We start from the raw sequence: 18438 nt of genomic DNA, 5'->3' as shown, positions 1-18438 counted from the left end.
AAGCATATATCTCGATGGTTATAGGGAGCTCCTCAAAGGAGGATTCAGAGACGGATGACCAGTCCTATATCCCACCTGAGGTGTATGCTCTAAGTTGCAATGTTTATATTTCTCATATAATGCATATGGTGTCTTGCATTGCTTAGTTTAGACATCATATGCACAATATTGAATTCCATCTGCTTAGTTTAGAGATCATACATGTGAGTGCCAACTGCTTAGTATATGAATCAATTATGTCAATTATATCATGCCATCCTGTATACTTAGACAACATGTATGTGAATTATTTCATCCAAACGTATTTTAGAAAGACATCATATAATTTTGTCATGTCATCCTGTTTAGGTACTCATCATATGTTTAATTATGCCATTATATCCTATTAAGTTATCCATCATATATCTGAAACTGTGTCATGCTATCCTGTTTAGTTAGGCATCATATATGTGAAATTGTGTCATGTTGTCCTGTTTGGTTAGACAATATATATGTGAATTACCACATCTGTCTATCATACAATGTCTGTACGTTCAATTTCTTTTCTTGTTTATCACCCATTTGAATTGGAGGGGTGATGGTAGTATCTAAGGGAGCAAAAACCCGTTCTTCACAAAATACAGTGCTACCCATCGATGCAGATAGAACCGTGGTTGTACCGGACCACAAACTAGCCCCACCACACATAATCGAGACTCTTCCAGATTGCACACTTACACCGTTGGGCAGAGAACCATCTACAACCCATCTAATCGCAACCCCAGCGGATAGTAACCCACTTATAGTTGACAAAGCACCATGTCCACCATAGAGTACGCCCACACGAGCAGTTTGTAAAGCTACTGCAGTGCCCAAAGCACGAAGACCACCACAACTAACCCAAACTCCACGTTTAAAGCAGAAGAGCATCTGTTCTCAGGTCAGATTCTGTAGCTATGGTCCATACTCCTTTGCTGTTGCATCACTGTATTTACTCATACCAACTACTTCCAAATTTGAACAATCAAATTGAAACTCCAATGGCGCAACAGGTATGTTTTAAACCTATTTCTTTAACTGGATTGCTGTTCTAACTTCTTGCTCTATGTTGATTTTAGTTTAAGTTGTATAACTAGTTATGTTCTCATGTGATGCACATTAGAAGTGTTGCCAATGTTGTGTAGTTTCTCACACTTATATTCTGTCTATGCTGCCGTGCCTTAAAAATATATGAGTTGAACTGTGTCTCTATCTTGATTAGGCAACATAAACTAGAATGATATGGACAATACAGTAACCATAGTACATAGATATATGTTTGTTTCATGATGTTATCCTGTCCACCTTACTACTGAACCGGTTACCAAAATGAGTTTCGTATACTACAAGCTAAACTTGTGATGTGTCTGCTTATTTCTCTTGTAGTATGCAAACAGAATATTGGAGAAGAGCACCCCACTATGCAATGGTAGAGAAAGTAATGCAGATAAGGTTCAAGATAGTGAGACAACCCTGTTGGTCTCCAAGAAAAGTGATAAAACGATCTTGTAGACAGTGAGAAAACCCCATAGTCCTGCGTTGATGTAGTGTTCGAGTTAGTGACCAGTACTGCTGGCACAAGCTCTTCGAACTCGCTGCCTGAATCACTTTGGCTTCTTCAGCCTCAGCTACAAGCTGAAAGGCATCACTCAGTTGTGCTGCGGCAAGAAGCCGAAGGACTGAGAAAGTCCCTGCAGAATTCAGATGCGTACTTTCTTGTGCAACAGCAAGCGGTGGAGGATTTAAGCGCCAAACAAGAGAAAGTTAATAAGCTTGCTAAGCATCTTGACAGCATTATGGGTACCGAGGATATTGTTTATTGAGCTCTTCTGAAGTGGTTTCAGTTCTGGACTTGTTTTGCTACAGCGTTTATATGCTGCTTTGTTCCCTATATTTGCACTGGTGGTGAACTTTGATGCCCAGTGGATGTAATATGTGTAATAGTCATGATAGCCTAGCATAAGTTGCTTGCTTATTTATTTCCTTGTTGTCTTGTTTATTTATTTGCTTGTAGTCAGTGCAGTTCTTTTTCCGCGGTTTGCTAGTGTCCGAAATAACCTATTTTTTAAAACTAGGCCACAATAACCATGAGCTACATATTTACTGTAGTGACACTGGGCCTCCTACCAGCCATAGAAACAATGGGCCTTCTACGAGCCGTAGAAACAATGGGCATTCTAGGGCCATAGACACAATGGGCCTTCTACGGGCCGTATCATCAATGGGCCTTATATGGGCCGGATGGTCGATTGGCCAAACATGGGCCAATAACAGACCGCATTATGGCCGTAAACGGGCCAGAGTTGGAATTGTCCGTTCATGGGCCGACCATAATGGGTCGTCGTTAATAGGCCGTATTTTATGTCGCTATGAAAACGGCCCAACGTATTAACGGGCCACAAACGGGCCGATTGTAACAACGGGCTGAATTTGGCCCACAAATAGAAAATGACAGTAACGGGCCGTAAGTAATCGAATGTTGGAAATGAGCCCAAGAATAAATGGGCCCTGAGAAGGCCGAAAGATAACATGGGCTGGAAACGGCCCAATGGAATAATGGGCCGTTAATGGGTATAAAGTGATACACTGTTCATTATGGGCCAGTTTCAACACGGGCCATTAATGGGCCAAGAGTTACAAAGGGCCTCATATGTGCCGAAAGACGTCATGGGCCATACATGGGCCGGAAGCTAAAACGGGTTAGAATCATATTGGACGGCCCAGATGATGCTACTGGGCCTAATTCGGATAGGCCGTAACGGGCCCTGTGTTTGCGGGCTGTAAATGGGCTATATGCGAACATGCCATTAACAGGCTTTCCGTGGGCCGGCCCGCCACCTTTTGACCAAGTCAAATGGGCCGGCTTTTTCATAGGAATGAGCCTTTGTTGGGCCGTGCCACGTGTCGATGTATCATAGGCGCCTTCGGTCCAATGAGTGGATGACATCTGTCCCAACGGTGAGATGACACGTGTTTACTCCAGCCAATGATGATTTTACACGTGGAAAATCTCCATTGGTCGGGGCTGTTAACGGGTTATCGGATCCAAAACCGGACCCGATAGCTTAACGGTGTTCCATTACGGTGGATGCCACGTGTCGGTCACCCTTGACGAAAGCACTTCTATGCCGTGTGAATTATCTTCATGAAAGTGGCCACTTCCGTGATGATAATTTTGGTAATGACATGGAACACTTCTATGACAGCACATGTATGACTATCTTGATTCTATCATAAAATCGTCATGGATTGTCACGCCCAATATGCGATACTATCCTAAAGAGACTCGAAGGTCCCACCAAGGATAGAACTGCATATTGGTACGCTTTTGCAAGGTGGATATCATTGCATCAACAATTACATCATAGATGGGGATACATACAAGAGGCATACAATGCCACATGAATTCAACAATACATCATACATAAGATCAACATCCGACTACGGATGAAACACAAACAGAAACTCAACGACATCCACCCTGCTAGCCTAGGCTGCCGATCTGGAACCTATCCCCTGATCGAAGAAGAAGCGGAAGAAGAACTCCAAAACAAGTAACATCGCTCTCGCATCACGATTATCGCATAACCTGTACCTGCAACTGTTGTTGTAGTAATCTGTGAGCCACGAGGACTCAGCAATCCCATTACCATGGTTATCAAGACTAGCAAAGCTAAATGGGTAAGGAAGGGGTAAAGTGGTGAGGTTGCAACAGGGACTAAGCATGATATGGTGGCTAACATACGCAAATGAGAGCGAGAAGAGAAGCAACGGAACAGTCATGAAGCTAGCAATGATCAAGAAGTGATCCTGAACTCCTACTTACGTCAAACATAACCCAAAACCATGTTCACTTCCCGGACTCCGCCGAAAATAGACCATCACGGCTACACATGTGGTTGATGCGTTTTAATCCGAATCTGGTGTCAAGTTCTCTACAACCGGATATTAACAAATTCCCATCTGCCACATAACCGCGGGCATGACTCTCGAAAGTTTATACCCTGCAGGGGTGTCCCAACTTAGCCCATCACAAGCTCTCACGGTCAACGAAAGATATTCCTTCTCCCAGGAAGACCCGATCAGTCTCGGAATCCCGGTTTACAAGACATTTCGACAATGGTAAAACAAGACCAGCAAAGCCGCCCGATGTGCCGACAAATCCCGATAGGAGTCGCACGTACCTCGTTCTCAGGGCACACCGGATAAGTCAAGCTATGAGTAAAACCAGCCCTCAAGTTTCCCCGAGGTGGCCCCGCAGGTTTCTCGGTTCGGACCAACACTCGAAAGAGCACTGGCCCGGGGGGGTTAAATAAAGATGACCCTCGGGCTCCGGAAACCCAAGGCAAAAAGGCTTAGGTAGGCAAATGGTAAAACCAAGGTTGGGCCTTGCTGGAGGAGTTTTATTCAAAGCGAACTGTCAAGGGGGTCCCATAAATCACCCAACCGCATAAGGAACGCAAAATCAATGAACATAACACCAGTATGACGGAAACTAGGGCGACAAGAGTGGAACAAAACACCAGGCATAAGGCTGAGCCTTCCACCTTTTACCAAGTATATAGGTGCATTGATTAAATAAGAGATATTGTCATATCCCAACATAATCATGTCCATCATGGAGCAATCTTCAACTTCACCTGCAGCTAACAATGCTATAAGAGGGGCTGAGCTAAAGCGGTAACATAGCCAAGCAATGGTTTGCTAGAAAGGGTGAAAAGGTTAGAGGCTGACATGGCAATTTAGGAGGCTTGAAGAGCAAATGATAGGTAGCGCAGCATAGCGATAGAACGAAGCAACTAGCATAGTAATGATAGTAGTGAGATCCAGGGTAGCGGTCATCTTGCCTCAAATCCCACTAGGAAGAAGAACGAGTCCATGAAGAAGATGAAGCCACGAAGACAAACCAAGCGTAGACGAACGAATCCTCACGATCGCAACAAAACAGGAACTAACGAGAAGGAGCACAACCGAAAAGAAGCAAACAACATGGTAAACACACAACACATGGCCATGGCATGATGCTCAACCAAGTATGATGCATGACAAAGACTATATGAGGCTACTCATGGAAAGTGATGATGCATACAAGATCAACACAACAAAGCAAGTTTAAATGAGGCCGGAAACAACAAATAACAATTCCGGTAAGTACTCATATGCAAGTTTCGAAGTTGGTCCAGATCTGAACAAACATTAAGTTGAAGTTGTTAAACAACAAGGTAAAGAGCACCAAGAGGATCTACACGAAATTCTAGTCAAGTTACATATAAAGTTCATTTAGTTCGGAGCTACGGCCTAGAAGATATGAGCAAAACAAGTTAAACATGGCATTGATGCTAAATGCATCCAAACATCAAGCAAACACCTCAAAACAAGGATGCAACATGATAACTAGATCAGCAGCGCGCCTTGGCGCGAGGGTGCCGGTTTCAACAATGTGCCCATGCATGTAATGGTGACGTTAGTAGAAAGCCAGGCTTATCATATGTATTCAATCAGGATAAAAAAATAAAATATTCAAGTGTAATCGGAGCAAGACATCATCAATAGATACCAAAACTACAGATTCAAGTGTAATCGGAGCAAGACATCATCAATGGATACCAAAACTACAATACAACACATCTCCATAGCCACCCGGGTATAGTCATATCCAATCCGCACCCGGCAGCACCGCTGCCGGGTATAGTCATATCCAATCCATTTATACAACCATTGAAGCACTGCAAGTATAAAAACTGCAAATACAAAAAAGTTCATATAAAGATGGTATTCCTTCAGGGAAGAGCTGTCATGATATGCAAGCAATAGACATTGCAAAAACCGATCACTCTAGAGCAAGAGAATATGCACCACTTCACAACATATAAAAATGGTAGTAGATTAAGGCTTCGTGTCAGGATAACTTGTAGTCCGACAATTCTACTTGCAGTGATTCAACAGCAAGAAAAGACATGCAACACCACTGCTCAAACCCAACATTTCATTCTCTCATTTCAAAGCTTAAACAAAAGAATACACAAATAGTTCATAGTTGTACAGATTCAGCGTGAATAAAGCCTTCTTGTCTAATCCAACATTCACTGAACAAACAAAATAAGAAGGACATGAGAGTGATAGCACAGAGGCATCATCGACATTCGAGGCAGAGATAGAGGCCACAACTCTTTCAACACGGCCATATACGCGGTACACCCGCCTTTGAGGAATGTCATACCCGCCTACGTATCCTGGATGTCGGGGATGAGAAAGCAAAGAGATCAGAATGGTCAATGCACACATGCTGCCCAAATCATATACAGAGATAAAGAGATAGAGAGAACTATTTATGATTCATAGTAAGTGTCACAGTTTGCCATGGTTGCGGCTGGAACAGGAGTACATCAGAAACCTTGACTACAATACCCACGACATCTACACGACCAAGCAAGAAATCAAAAATAGAACAGTGGCCGAGAATTGAGGGCCTTTTCCACCAAAGACAATGTTAAATCCCCATACGCGGTTTAGTTGCTTCAGGTACCATCTATATCTACATCTAAAGAGACACTCCCATATCCAGACATCATTCTTTCGCGCATCCACAAACAAAATGATAAGGTCCTGCATATATATAGATTTGCAAGCGCCGATCAGCAGGATGCCCATGACAGGAGGCATTCGAGTAAGCAAAGAGGAAATTAAATAGTTGTACCAAAAGGGCGAGCACTTAACAACAATTGGCCTTCCTGGTTTTAGTTGCGCCTGACCTTCTTGGCTTTAGTGGGGATAACCTCATCAGCTAACGACACATCCTTCAGTTTACCCCAGACAGGCGAAGTGGAATATGCATAGCATCAATGGATTAGTAAGAGCAATATTCAGCAAGCCATAGGGCTGGTACAACATACTTCACGGATGAAATTTCCATATAAGGAAAGCAAAGCTTGAGTAGTGCATCAGTGTAACTAATATGTAGCCAACATAAAAGTGGGTGTCTATGTGAACCTAAATTCTTATGTTTACCAAGAAAACTAATTGACCATGGATGTATTCACAGATATAAAGACATAAATAGCAAAGATGAAACTACATTCCGAGAAATTCACCATGTTCAAAATACGAATTCAGAGAGAAATAGAAGCACATGGTTAATAATGGGATTGCAGCAAGCATGTCAGTGTTCATCTATGTCATGTCTCGAGAAGATATACACTTGAGATTTTTATTTTGAGCTGAGTACATACTCTGAAGAGACATACAGTTGCATTGGTGCAGTTGAAGCTGTTGAAGCTGCTGACCCTGCCCTGAGCTTCCCGCGGCTTGCCATACCACCTGCTTTTGGGGCTACTCACTCAAGCCATGGATGACCTCTATCCATGAGAGTAGCACACCATCATGTGCATAATAGGCCCCGTCGCCGAAGCCCCTCACAGTGCGAGCTGCTGCCCTCCTACATAAACCAAAATAGCATTACAGTGTACTACAACTCTTGGTTTTATACGGGAGTATACTACTGTTGAATAAAAACAAACAAAAAAACTACTATTGTGTCCATCGCTATATCCGACTGCCAAAAGCGCAACTATTTTAAAATTAACATGAGAACACAAAAGAAGCGGTTGTACATAGACGCTCGATGCACCCCGTCTAATCTGATATTGAACAAAAGCATTCCACATACTTACTGGGAATGATATTGTATCAGAAGACCAAATGAGAGAAGATAAGAATGCTTACAACTTCAACAGGTGGTGAGGGGCCGAGGGCTTCAAAAAGAAGAGGTTGTACATAGTCTGCTTTGCCTAGCATGATATACCAAAGGCAAGTCATGATAATAGTACATGAAACATAATAACACCCAAGAGAACCTACATGTAGCATGTTCCGAAGACGATGCAAAAGGATGCAAACAACACATGATGTATAACAATTAGTGGTAGTTCATAAAGCACCTATGTCGTACTTCACGAAGCATAACAAAAGGTAGTAGACCCCACAAACATACATAAGTGACCAAAATATACAGCTTCATATAAGAATCCTAGAATCATACTTTTAAATTGTTGTATATTGTGACCTTACAAAGAATAGTTAATTTGCAAAAAAAAAAACTAATATAGTTGTAATAAGAAAATGAATTAAATTTGATATCTGCAGCAAGGTTCTTCCACAATTCTACTACAATATCACCAATTTATGATCGGTGGCGACCTAGAAAATGATTCACAGTGCAAAGGTATCACCCTTTATCTGCTAAAATTACCGTACCCATTTAAAAAGTCTATTAAGCTGATCATCTACTCGTTGCTAGCAGCTTGACTCAGATTGGGAGTTACAAAATTCTTCTTTTTCTAGCAAGATCACCATTTCAATCACCCATGAAACATAAAATATTAAGCTGGCCATCTATTCTTGCTAGTAGTTTGACTGCTTCAAAAAATAGTGACTACTGAGTCTGAAACATGGGAATTGCCTGCATACACACAACACAGATATCCCATATCCTCTTGTCCTAGAACACACACATGGAGATTAACATGAACACTGGGCACCTAAACAAATCTCAAAGCTCTGCGTACTACATACCAATGCACCTAACCCACATTTACTCGATTGGCCATTTGCCAGGTACTGTATGAAACAATATTAAGCATGTTAATTGGTGCAATGGGGATTTGTATAAAGGTACTTACCGAAAGTGGCCGAGCGGAAGGTGATGGAGTGGAAGACTATATGACCCCTGCCCTCGCTGATGAGCATGAGTTTCTTATATTTCTTCCCCACATGTACCATCTCCATGTATGCTATGCAAGAACCGCCGTCCTAACCATTGGGTTGGACCTGGATGCATAGTGCAGTGCGAAAAGCCTAAAGGCAAGTTCATTTGTTCTTAGTTTAGGAGGCACAGAGTCCCAACGCAAGGCCTTCACCTACAGCAACGACCAAGGTAGCACTGTAATGGATCCAACTATGTAAAGCTTCTTCTAAATGTTAAGGTTTGACATTTTTCTAACCCAAAATATACATCAAAACTAATCCATCTTGGTCTGGTCTAACACATTTAAATCTTATTAATCAGGATAATCATTCTCCCAGCAATCAGCAACTACAAAGCTAAAAAAACCTTAGTGATCATGAAATGCATGAATGATTAGCAAAAAGGGAGACGTGATAGAGAGAGATACACGCATAGTGAGAGAGATGAGATCGTCACAGTAGAACCACTATGTTCAGGGACTGCAGCCCCAGCTTGCCCCTCAGCCAGCGGATGCGAAAATCATCCTCACTGCATCGATGACTCTGGTTCTTTGTTGTATGAAACACCAGAAAAGGGGGATCAGAAACATAAAAGCACATATGACATCTATCTCTTTGTGTTTTGGGTCCACAAAAAGTGTTCACTATTTTTGGAACATACAATCAATGACAATAATTGTTGCGAAAAAATTTCTTACCAACAAATATATGTGCTCATTTTTTAGTGTATACCAGAGATAAAAAAATGCGCTCAAATAGGACTGGGTGCTGCATACTATCGTATTCCTATTGACAGTTTCCACTGGGAATTATACGTCAGATAAAAAATAACATGAAAAATTATAGCATATGCAGACATCAGTAAATGTTGCAAATGTGTGACCTGCTTGCTAATTCAATCCTGCCACCAACAAAGAATCATTTACAACCAATCACACACTATTAGGTGGCAGGCAAGGGGCATCAAGGGATTTAGACGGCTGCGGGCTATCTGCTTGCTAATTCACATATCTTTCCACACATATGCATATGGAACAAAGTCAATGGTAAATTAGCAGGCTAGAAAAGAACCAATCTACCTTGAAAATACATCTTCATTGGTGAAACACTGAGATGTGAGCAAGTCAGAGCAGGGGGGCATCCTCTTGCAGGCCAAGCCGGCGACCAACAACGTCCGAGCCTAAGACGACATGTTCGTCTCATGTAGTTCCAAGATGATGGGAGCAGAGGTTAGAGAGAGAGAGAGAGAGAGAGAGATAGATAGAGAGAGAGAGAGGGAACCTGGAGTGGAGGAGCGACGGGGGAATACCTGCGGTACATCAATCATATTTAAGCAATCTTCATATGTAGGCTCCCAGAACCTATGCAAACAACAAAAATAAATGGCATATAAGATCACCAATGTACAGACAAATAAATTTGAGGCATTATTATAAAACTCAAGCATACTTTGATTTGGGCATTCCTTTGTCATAAGCCTATTGAAATTCACTCTCACCCTGAAATAAAATAGAGCAGACCAAATTAACTATGGAGGTATAAAAGAATTTCGCACACCTTCTGGTACTTCTAATTTTCTTATATTCTTTCTAATGGCACTATTCCCAACTCAGTATATCCAACACAATGTGATTCCAATCACAGAAAACATAGTGAACAACAATATTGAACAACACAAAATACAAAAGGTATAAAAGAATTCCGCACACCTTCTGGTAGTGTACGTGACAATTTTTTCCAAGCGAATTATCCAGATTGAAACAATTCCATAATCCATCTGTTGCTGATGCAAAGATGAGTAACTGCTTGTTGCTGATGCCGTCAGTCACGCTACAACCGCCATCGCCGCTTCAACCTGGCCATGGACGGATGCATGACAACAGGCCGATTCAAGAAAAGGCCGCAGCTCAAAATATGCACAGAAAAAGCCGCATCTCAAAATATGTAGGAATTAACCCTCTAGCTAAGAAAATAACGGCAATCGGCTAGAATAAAAGGAACCAAGGACCTTGATAATCACCAATCATTAAAGCTGGAACTTGATTTACATATGTCTTTAATCTCCATCAGCAAACATAATTTCATTGGTTTATATACATTATCTCCAAACTGAATGTCTGGAAGTTACAGGATGGCAGAAACAGAAAGGAGCAGAGCATCTCAACAGTTAGCATAACATGAATGGCAGTACGTGGTGTACATGTTAATCATCACCATGTATACGCTTCAATCAATCATGTAGAAACCCTCTAGCCAAGAAAATAATGGTTTAATCTACATATATAGCCTTCTCGAAGATTTTGTCTAATCACACAGTAAAAATCACAACATGTAAATGCACCTGGAGCATCGGAGCGAGTAGCATGTTGCGCCCCTCCTAGCGAAGGAGTGACAGGCGAGCGACGCATTCAGCGTGTATCCTACAAAATCTGAAATTGACATCCTCTCACTTGAAATTGGTCGCACATTACTTGATCCTAAAAACACATAGGTAATAATATATTTTGGAGGTACTAGTTAGATGAGCTCACCGTCGTCTGGAGCGGCTGGCCTTCTCAAAGAGCATGAACAACACATCCATCTCATTAATTGACACTTGATTCAACCGAAAAAATTGGAACCTGAATCATACAAATTAAACTGTAGTAAGAAATAAATTAGGAGGAGGAGCTCAGTGAAGAGGTGCAAGATGAGAAGGATCTCACGGTGGGAGGTGCAGGCCTTCGGCTACCTTCATAGGAGCAGGGTAGCAAACTCTTATCGTCGGTGGTGGATCTCAACTTGGACAAATTATCAAGCAGCCATCATTTAAGATTCAAAACCTAGTGTCCGGTTGGGAACTTTTAACGGGAGTATCTAATCAGCAGTGTTCCTCTCATCCTCTGAATAAAAGGAGAGCAGTTGGTGGCAAACCTTGATGCGCTCGCCAGTAAAGGCGGACGCGTGGCTGTTATGAGCTCTTCGCATCAAGCACTCCTCGCCTTGCACTTCTACCCCCGCCGCTCCTCGATCGAGCCGGTAGATCCATCTCTGAACAACTACATCAGAAATCATGCTTATAATTGTGATGACATCTTCAGGATTAAGCAAGAAATCTGGAGCAGAACTGTCATTGTCTTAAATAAAGTGAGTGTCCACCGACACAAAAGCATTATTATTAGTTCAAGAGAAGTCGCAAGTTTATTTATGTAGAGAGAAAAATCCAAGTAGCACTTAATGCACAACCATTGAGAATTACAGAAGCGAAGCATGTATAAACAAAAAAAAGGGCAACCTGGTGCATGTAGCTCCCGCTTGCGCAGGGTCCAAGGAAGAGTCCGAACACTTTGGGTCTATAGTACGCAGCCTTTCCCTACATTTCTGTAAGAGGCTGTTTCCAGGACTTGAACCCATGACCTCATGGTCACAAGGCAGCAGCTTTACCACTGCGCCAAAGTTCCCCTTCGAAGCATGTATAAACAACATCCAATATAATCTCACATTGCAGGAGAGAGTCACAACATGTACTCTTGCACGAAATTGGACCAGAAGTTCCTAGCATCAGTAGTTGTATACATCGAGCAAAATGTCTCTTGTAAGAAAGAGATGAATCACATGGTCAGCTGAGCACCGCGAGGAAAGCAGCAGCGCAACCTCACATACGACAATAGTTCTACGCCTAAGATTGCTAGTACAGTTCAATCCGAAAACATACATGTACATGTACAGCTACGAATCCTGCCCAACAGGAGAAGAAATTTTTCGCCCAAATTGATTTAGCACATCCCAAAAACTAAATACTGTGCTATCCTCAAAACGAATCTAATTTCATGAAAACATGAACAGAATCTGAGCAGCGGCAAAGAAAAGAAGCTAACCTGGGCCACAAATAGCTTCCGGAGGAGGAGTGGGAGGCTCTTCCGGCGAAGGGAGAGCGCCAGCCGGTGGCTCGAGAGGAGGGGCAACGGGGAAGGAGGACGGGCGCGGAGGCGTGAGGTCATCTGGATCAGATGCCGACAGAACGCACGCCTTCCATTCTTTGCTGCACGCGTCGCCGGCGCGGAGAAGGGCCGGCTCGAGCTCGGCCACGGCCGCCGCCGCGCTCACCAACGCGCCGATGGGGGACGCGCCGCTCCCGTCCGGCCCTGAAGGATCTGAGCTACGGGCTCGAGCTCGGCCACGGCCGCCGCCGCGCTCACCAACGCGCCGATGGGGGACGCGCCGCTCCCGTCCGGCCCTGAAGACCCTGTCGGCTCGGAGGAATCGATCCCGCGAGGGGCGAATCCACCGGCCACGGGAGAGAAGGTGAGGGGATTGGAAGAAGGTGGGGGCGGAAGCAACGGGGATAGGGTTGGGGCGCGGTGGAGGTGGTGGTGGACGACGGCGACGACGCCGGGGAAGTGGGCGGCGGGGGAGGGGGCTAGGGTTAGGGGAGGGGGCTGGGACGCGAGGACGTGCGGGCGGGGGGCGAGTGCAGGGAGGATGTGGCTAGGGCTTGCCACGGGAGCGGCTGGCTTTTATAGGCCTCTATGTGAAATGACCAAAATACCTCGGTGAGGGCATGGTATTTACATTTTTTTTGCCATTACTATTCATTCCAGCTGTGCCAGCTCGAGATCCGACGGCCCAGGTTGATCCAGATGCTGATCCGACGTCCAGAAACGCATCAAGCAAACCGATCCAACGGCCCAGAATCACTGAGCTATGAGGAGGCTTGTGCATCCATCCTTCTCTTATTTCTGGATATGAAACTACATGCAATTCTAAGCAAGTTTCATATAGAGCACACTCAAAACGGAGCAACGTTCAACACATACACATGAAACAAATTTAAAGGACAAGCTGTCCAAAACATCAACTAGGCATCTAGCAAGCATCAAAACAAAGCTACAACACCTCAACATAAGAACAAAGAGATCATGAGCTAATTAAAGAACACTTGAACGAAGCACCAGGATAATTGGATAACGGTAACTGAAATGTGAGGACGAAGAATTCTTCTGGGATGATGGCCTCCGGTGAAAAGAAATGGAAAAACAACTTCTGACATACTCCGGATGGGTAAGAAAAAGAAATTTCTGACAAATGCAATAATTCGAGAGGATAACATGAAGCTAGAACTACGAAACTTCGAGAGAACAGACAAGATTTAGAGGAAAAACTCTTCTTCGATCTTCAAATGATGACGGAAAACACCACCAAAATTACTGAGATACTCTGGGAGAATGAAAAACCGAAAAGGTTGAGCCAACAATGAAAAGAATTTGAACGAGATCTTGGAGAAGGCATGTGACTGATGGGATCCATTCTTACGTCACACTTAAAAGGAATTTGAGAATAACTCCGGGAGAATTAGAAGAGTCAGGTAAGATCCTGGGGAAAAGACCTGTGGGTTGGGCCCACTAGAAGAAAACACCGTTGGAAAGGACTTTTGAAGAGATAGATGATGCACCGGAACAATTAAAATATTTGAATGAGGTGCCAACCTCGAATTAATTGGAACACAGACGAATCTCCTGAGATGTCTTCCGAACTTCGGAATAGTTAAATGGCGAGAGGCGAACGAGGAAGGAAAACACTTGAGCCGAGGGAAAGAATAATATCACTACCGAAAATTGGAATTGAATCCACCGGAGAAGAAAAAGAGATGAAGAATGTCCACCGAGACGAGAACTCACCGGTTGAAATTATTGAGGAAAGACTGAAGAGGCTCCACACGAATGAAACTGATGCTCGAAACAAACTCAGGCTCCGGGAAAAAGAGGGTGGGAGGGCGGGAAATAAAGGCAACTTGGACGGGGAAACCAATGAATGACTTGAAGAGAAAAAAATGCAAATGCTTCGCACGAGTAGGATGGATACTCGATTACGGACTCCGGCTCCGAGAAGAAAAGGGTGGGCGGGTGGGAAAAGAAGACAACTGAGGATTAAACTTGGCAAAGATGAAGAGGCTCGAGTCAACTTGATGAGAAATGCACCGGATGCAAAGAGCCGAGGAACAATGATCGAAAAACCAACTGCGTGATCCTAAAGAAAAATTTGAAGGGGAAGAGGAGTAAGTCAAAACACCTACGTCAAGATTCCTCACCAGAGCGACAAAGGTGCTGAGGAGTAAAAAGAATTCCTACTCTCCGATATAACTAGACTCCGAAAAGTTTTCTTCTAGGCTCAACAACGGCCAAGCTACATGATCAAACAAGGGGGGCTCCTAAGGTCGGTCGAGGCTCTGATACCAATTTGTCATGCCCAATATGCGATACTATTCTAAAGAGACTTGAAGGTCCCACCAAGGATAGAACACATATTTATATGCTTTTGCATGGTGGATATCATCACATCAACAATTACATCATAGATGGTGATACATACAAGAGGCATACAATGCCACATGAATTCAACAATACATCATACATAAGATCAACATCCGACTACGGATGAAACACAAACAGAAACTCAATGACATCCACCCTGCTAGCCCAGGCTGCCGACCTGGAACCTATCCCCTGATTGAAGATGAAGCGGAAGAAGAATTTCAAAACAAGTAACATCGCCTTCGCGTCACGATCATCGCATAACCTGTACCTGCAACTTTGTTGTTGTAATCTATGAGCCACGAGGACTCACCAGTCCCATTACCATGGGTATCAAGACTAGCAAAGCTCAATGGGTAAGGAAGGGGTAAAGTGGTGAGGTTGCAGCAGCGACTAGGCATGATATCGTGGCTAACATATGCAAATGAGAGCGAGAAGAGAAGCAACAGAACGGTGGTGAAGCTAGCAATGATCAAGAAGTGATCCTAAACTCCTACTTACGTCAGACATAACCCAGAACCATGTTCACTTCCCGGACTCCGCCGAAAAGAGACCATCACGGCTACATAGGCGGTTGATGCATTTTAATCCGAATCTGGTGTCAAGTTCTCTACAACCGGATATTAACAAATTCCCATCTGCCACATAACCGCGGGCACGGCTCCCGAAAGTTTATACCCTGCAGGGGTGTCCCAACTTATCCCATCACAAGCTCTCACGGTCAACGAAGGATATTCCTTCTCCCAGGAAGACTCGATCAGTCTCAGAATCCCGGTTTACAAGACATTTCGACAATGGTAAAACAAGACCAGCAAAGCCGTCTGATGTGCCGACAAATCCCGATAGGAGTCGCGCGTACCTCATTCTCAGGGCACACCGGATAAGTCAAGCTACGAGTAAAACCAGCCCTCAAGTTTCCCTGAGGTGGCCCCGCAGGTTGCACGGTTCGGACCAACACTCGAAGGAGCACTGGCCCGGGGGGGTTAAATAAACATGACCCTCGGGCTCTGGAAACCCAAGGGAAAAAGGCTTAGGTAGGCTAATGGTAAAACCAAGGTTGGGCCTTGCTGGAGGAGTTTTATTCAAAGCGAACTGTCAAGGGGGTCCCATAAATCACCCAACCGCATAAGGAACGCAAAATCAATGAACATAACACCGGTATGACTGAAACTAGGGCGGCAAGAGTGGAACAAAACACCAGGCATAAGGTTGAGCCTTCCAACTTTTACCAAGTATATAGGTGCATTGATTAAATAAGACATGTTGTCATATCCCAACATAATCCTGTCCATCATGGAGCAATCTTCAACTTCACATGCAGCTAACAACGCTATAAGAGGGGCAGAGCTAAAGCAGTAACATAGCCAAGCAATGGTTTGCTAGAAAGGGTGAAAAGGTTAGAGGCTGACATGGCAATTTGGGAGGCTTGAAGAGCAAATGATAGATAGCGCAGCATAGCGATAGAATGAAGCAACTAGCATAGCAATGATAGTAGTGAGATCCAGGGTAGCAGTCATCTTGCCTCAAATCCCACTAGGAAGAAGAACGAGTCCATGAAGAAGATGAAGCCACGAAGAAGAACCAAGCGTAGACGAACGAATCCTCACGATCGCAACAAAACAGGAACTAACGAGAAGGAGCACAACCGGAAAGAAGCAAACAACATGGTAAACACACAACACATGGCCATGGCATGATGCTCAACCAAGTATGATGCATGACAAAGACGATATGAGGCAACTCATGGAAAGAGATGATGCATACAAGATCAACACAACAAAGCAAGTTTAAATGAGGCCGGAAACAACAAATAACAATTCCGGTAAGTACTCATATGCAAGTTTCGAAGTTGGTCCAGATTTGAACAAACATTAAGTTGAAGTTTTTAAACAGCAAGGTAAAGAGCACCAAGAGGATCTACACGAAATTCTAGTCAAGTTACATATAAAGTTCATTTAGTTCGGAGCTACGGCCTAGAAGATATGAGCAAAACAAGTTAAACATGGCATTGATGCTAAATGCATCCAAACATCAAGCAAACACCTCAAAACAAGGATGCAACATGATAATATGAAACTACATGCAATTCTAAGCAAGCTTCATATAGAGCACACTCAAAACGGAGCAACGGTTCAACACATACACATGAAACAAATTTAAAGGACAAGCTGTCCAAAACATCAACTAGGCATCTAGCAAGCATGAAAACAATAAGCTACAGCACCTCAACATAAGAACAAAGAGATCATGAGCTAATTAAATAACACTTGAACGAAGCACCGGGATAATTGGATAACGGTAACTGAAATGTGAGGACGAAGAATTCTTCTGGGACGATGGCCTCCGGTGAAAATAAATGGAAAAACAACTTCTGACATACTCCGGATGGGTAAGAAAAAGGAATTTCTGACAAATGGAATAATTCGAGAGGATAACATGAAGCTAGAACCATGAAACTTCGAGAGAACAGACAAGATTTAGAGGAAAAACTCTTCTTCGGTCTTCTAATGATGACGGAAAACACCACCAAAATTACTGAGATACTATGGGAGAATGAAAAACCGAAAAGGTCGAGCCAACAATGAAAAGAATTTGAACGAGATCTTGGAGAAGGCATGTGACTGATGGGATCCATTCTTACGTCAAACTTAAAAGGAATTTGAGAATAACTCCGGGAGAATTAGAAGAGTCAGGTAAGATCCTGGGAAAAGACCTGTGGGTTGGGCCCACTAGAAGAATACACCGTTGGAAACGACTTTTGAAGAGATAGATGATGCACCGGAACAATTAAAATATTTGAATGAGGTGCCAACCTCGAATTAATTGGAACACAGACGAATCTCCTGAGATGTCTTCCGAACTCCGGAATAGTTAAATTGCGAGAGGCGAACGAGCAAGGAAAACACTTGAGCCGAGGGGAAGAATAATATCACTACCGAAAATTGGAATTGAATCCACCGAAGAAGAAAAAGAGATGAAGAATGTCCACCGAGACGAGAATTCACCGGTTGAAATGATTGAGGAAAGACTGAAGAGGCTCCACATGAATGAAACTGATGATCGAAACAAACTCAGGCTCCGGGAAGAAGAGGGTGGGAGGGCGGGAAAACAAAGGCAACTTGGACAGGGAAACCAACGAATTACTTGAAGAGAAAACACCGGTTGAAAAAATGCAAATGCTTCGCACGAGTAGGATGGATACTCGATTACGGACTCCGGCTCCGAGAAGAAAAGGGTGGGTGGGTGGGAAAAGAAGACAACTGAGGATTGAACTTGGCAAAGATGAAGAGGCTCGAGTCAACTTGACGAGAAATGCACCGGATGCAAAGAGCTGAGGAACAACGATCAGAAAACCAAGTGCGTGATCCTAAAGAAAAATTTGAAGGGG

At 43.5% G+C, this 18438-nt stretch overlaps 1 long non-coding RNA gene across 11 annotated transcripts; it reads right to left on the bottom strand.

The window, feature by feature from the left end:
- Window positions 1-6326: 6326 nt before the first annotated feature.
- LOC119275959 lies at window positions 6327-13182 on the bottom strand. 11 transcript variants are annotated; one of them, XR_005136113.1, is made up of 14 exons: window positions 12618-13181; window positions 11674-11798; window positions 11466-11600; window positions 11292-11381; window positions 11102-11189; window positions 10470-10615; window positions 10210-10259; window positions 9840-10121; window positions 9018-9309; window positions 8697-8933; window positions 7741-7805; window positions 7248-7453; window positions 6716-6815; window positions 6327-6624 (listed from the first exon to the last, which is right to left on the bottom strand). It is a non-coding gene; the product is annotated as an uncharacterized LOC119275959 (long non-coding RNA). The 11 variants fall into 11 exon arrangements; XR_005136112.1 differs by having other exon boundaries at window positions 9189-9309; window positions 12618-13180; XR_005136120.1 differs by having other exon boundaries at window positions 6736-6815; window positions 8697-9309; window positions 12618-13182.
- Between the last annotated feature and the right edge of the window lie 5256 nt (window positions 13183-18438).

This window comes from Triticum dicoccoides, chromosome 3B (genome assembly GCF_002162155.2).
Source record: "Triticum dicoccoides isolate Atlit2015 ecotype Zavitan chromosome 3B, WEW_v2.0, whole genome shotgun sequence".
Classification (NCBI taxonomy): Eukaryota; Viridiplantae; Streptophyta; class Magnoliopsida; order Poales; family Poaceae; genus Triticum; species Triticum dicoccoides.
Note: the sequence above shows the minus strand (reverse complement) of the source record. Positions and strands in the feature narration are given on the sequence as shown.